The sequence below is a fragment of the Octopus bimaculoides genome, chromosome 20 (genome assembly GCF_001194135.2).
Source record: "Octopus bimaculoides isolate UCB-OBI-ISO-001 chromosome 20, ASM119413v2, whole genome shotgun sequence".
NCBI lineage: Eukaryota > Metazoa > Mollusca > Cephalopoda > Octopoda > Octopodidae > Octopus > Octopus bimaculoides.
Window position 1 is genome coordinate 3,619,365 of NC_069000.1, and position 3,743 is coordinate 3,623,107.

Sequence of the window (3,743 nt, forward strand, 5' to 3'; positions counted from 1 at the left end):
TATATGTATATATATATATATATGTATATATATATGTATATATATATATATATATACATATTTATACGCTGAAACGTGTTCACACTCATGCAAGTGTATATGTGATTGTGGATATGCTTGTACAAGTAAGTTTGCCGTCTCCTTTCTCCTCGGTATATTCGCTTTTGTGTTGCTAAACAGAAAAAGAAACCCGTAACTGCATGTACATACATTCGCTAAGATAACACAAACGATTACATATTTACGAATATTTCCGTATCTATACCCAAACCTAAACTCATGCACGCATAAACACAGACACACACAAAGACAAACAAACACACACGCATATATATCCACATATATGTATGTGTATCTAGAAGACTGTGTCCATGCATATATGTATGTACGAGTGTATGTATATATGTATTAATATAGATAAATATATATGTATGACAGAAGATAAATAAATATATATATATATATATATATATATATATATGTATATATACATGTAATATATATAGGTACGTATATACATATAAATATAGATAAATATATATGCAAGGCAGAAGATAAATAGATACATACAGAAATAAACTCAACTCAACACCGTATATTACACAAATATAGACATAAAGCAAAATAATGCAGAGAAAGAAAAAAAAAATTTTGGCAAAGTAAAAGAAAAAAATAACAAGGTATTTTAACACGAAATATATCGATTTGTTTGGATAACTAACAACTCTGAAGAGGTATTGATTCTACACTTATTTCCTTAGAATTTCTGTCGAGAAATTAACCATTTAACAATGGAACGTGGGTATTTAGGCCAATATCGTGCTAGATAAAAATCTCAAGAGTGATTTTATTACATTTTAGAAAACACTATCAGAACTCAAACAAGAATAAAAAAAAAAACTATAATCCGAACTGTTTTATTATTATTAATATTTTTATGCTTCTTGTCGCTTCTTATTGCTGTTGTTCTTTCTTTGTTAGTATTATTATTATTATTATTATTATTATTATTATTATTATTATTATTGCTATTTTCTATGATGAAGTCTTATCTTCAATACCGAAGTTCCGTCTTCAGCGTTCTTGTTACTATGTATATATAATATTACAGCACATATGCGGTTCATGGTCGCATTGATGATGCAGACAACGGCCTCGACGACGACGAAGATAATGACGACGGCGACGATGATGGCGATGGTGTTGTTGTTGTTGATGATGATGATGTTGATGAAAATGATGATTACGATGATGACAATGTCGATGACGATGACGACGACGACGACGATGATGATGATAACTCTTTAGATTTTCTTTTTCGCCACGCAAGGGTGCAATACGCTTCCTTCCATGATAATGCTTTCCACATTTGTGCTTCTTCGAATGTCACCCTAACAGATAAGAGTTTGTTTTTTCCACAATGTTCAGGAATCGTTGTCTTGAGACCACACAGTGCAATAGACAGGAACTGAACAGAAGCGTAGAGAGCTTGGGGCTTCTATTGGTGATGTTCTTCTTGTATTCAACATTGGTGTTACTGTTTGGCAATTGTTAGGCTTCATATGATTATTAATATTACTGATTAAGGAGTCGTTACAATGTTTTCAATCGTAATTATTATTTTCTTTTGCACTCTTAATGTTTTTAGGGGGGTCTGGGGATGTTTTGCTGCGTTTCATCAGTTCATTGCATTTATTGGTCTCTCTATCTTTCGCCATTCAAACAGCTGGTTTCAAATTATCCTCAGTCGCCTCCTTAATTTTTTGATAATTTGTGTGCCAGCAAGTGTTAATTATTTTAAAAGAAAAGGAGTATTTTAATTGTATTTTAATTGTAGGAACAACCATCCACCTCAAATATTTCGGCATTTAATAACGATGTACATTCAATCGAAATACAAATTGAAGCACATTTAACAGATAGTAAAGTAAATGGCACAAAGAATGAAAATTTCGGGAAGGAAAACGATGCCAGGATTCTTCCAGGGAAAAGAGTGTGATGTAATTGTAGAGAAATATTATTAGTGCGTGATAGACCTAAATGACAATTAAACTGAATGTTCTCGAACGATCGTTAAGCACTCAATACCTTTTGTAGAGTATATATTTATTAATTTTTAAAAAGAAAAGAAAGGTTAAAAATGACTTCGACATTCTTGCTTGTGCTGTTTCTCTTCCACCGACACACAACGCACATACAGACACAGCTAACACAAACACATATGTACATGAATATATATAAGTGTATGTGTGTGTGTGTGTGTGTGTTTATGCGTGGGTGCGCGCGTATGCGTTCATGTATTTGCGTGCGTATGTATGCGTGTTGTATGTGCGCGTGCGTTTGTGTGTGTGTATGTGCGCGTGCTTGTGTGCATGTGCTTATAACAGAGAAGTTGTTTTCAATTGAGAATATTTGAACGTAGTCAAAACGCAATCGATAGAATAGGCAGAGATTAGCCCAACGGAAAATTCCGATCCGTATCAACAGCGCATAGAATTCAAAAGCTACACGAACCAAATCTTAAGTAAATACCTGTGTGAGCCATTATAACACATCGAAGCTTTCTCAGTCAGTGTACACCCGATGAACTGTACATATTTGAGTTTGTGTGTATGTGTCATTCTGCATATTGGTGCGTGACTCTACGGACACCTCACTCAACATGGCGAAATACAAACAGACTGACTTGTATTTTTACCACTATATATCAAACACTGTATTACTAAGAGTCCACCACCAGACGATATCGAGGCTGTCGTCATTTATTTGCTTATGCACAGGCTTTGGGTGTTTAAAAGAAGGAGTTGAAGTAATGAATTTGTGGTTAAAATTATAATTGTGTAAAAAGGAGAGTGAATGTAAGGGCAATGAAGATTTTAATAAAGAGGAATTTTCTCTCTTCTTTTTTTGATTTTTTTGTCAAATATGGAACCCAAGTAAAAGGAATAAGAGAAAACAAACAATAAATATACAAACGGTTCTATTTAATCAATTTTTACAAAATGGTGTTTATTCTGACTGATTTTATTGTATTTCAAGGCACGTCGTAAAACAAGCATCAGGTTATATGCCCACAGAAAGAATGCTAACATGTAAAATATTATATAGAAATGGTGTGGAAGCTGCTGCCTTATAAGTGATATATTTGTTTGCTAAATACCTGTTGGCTCATTAATCAAAAGGGCTAGAAGTGCACATATCAGAAAGAAGTCAGATTTTGAAAGGCATTGACTTTGTTCCCAAATGTACACACACACACCTACGAAATGTATATGTGTATATACATATATACATATGCAATCATAAATTCATTATATATATATGTGTGTGCGCGCGGGGCGGTGCATGTGTGTGTGTATGTATGTGTGTGTCTGTCTGTATGTGTGTGTGTGTGTACATGCCTAAATCAATGTATTAGGATGATCTATGATGACGATCAAACGGTGGGAATGATACGAAAATGGCGTCCGTTCTATCAAAGAACGGGATTCTTGTCTTCAAATATATTATTTGTTATTCCTGAACTAAACAAGTTCTATTTGTATATATGTAAATAGAAATTTAAATGTAAATATACCATTCTGTGTAACCTTCAGCGTTAAAGACCGAAAATGTTTAAGCATTTTAATAAACGCGTATGTTTGTTTGTTTGTTTGTTCGTTTGTTTGTTTGTTCGTTTGTTTGTTTGTGTGTGTGTGTGTGTGTGTGTGTGTGTGTGTGTGTGTGTGTGTGTGTGTGTGTGT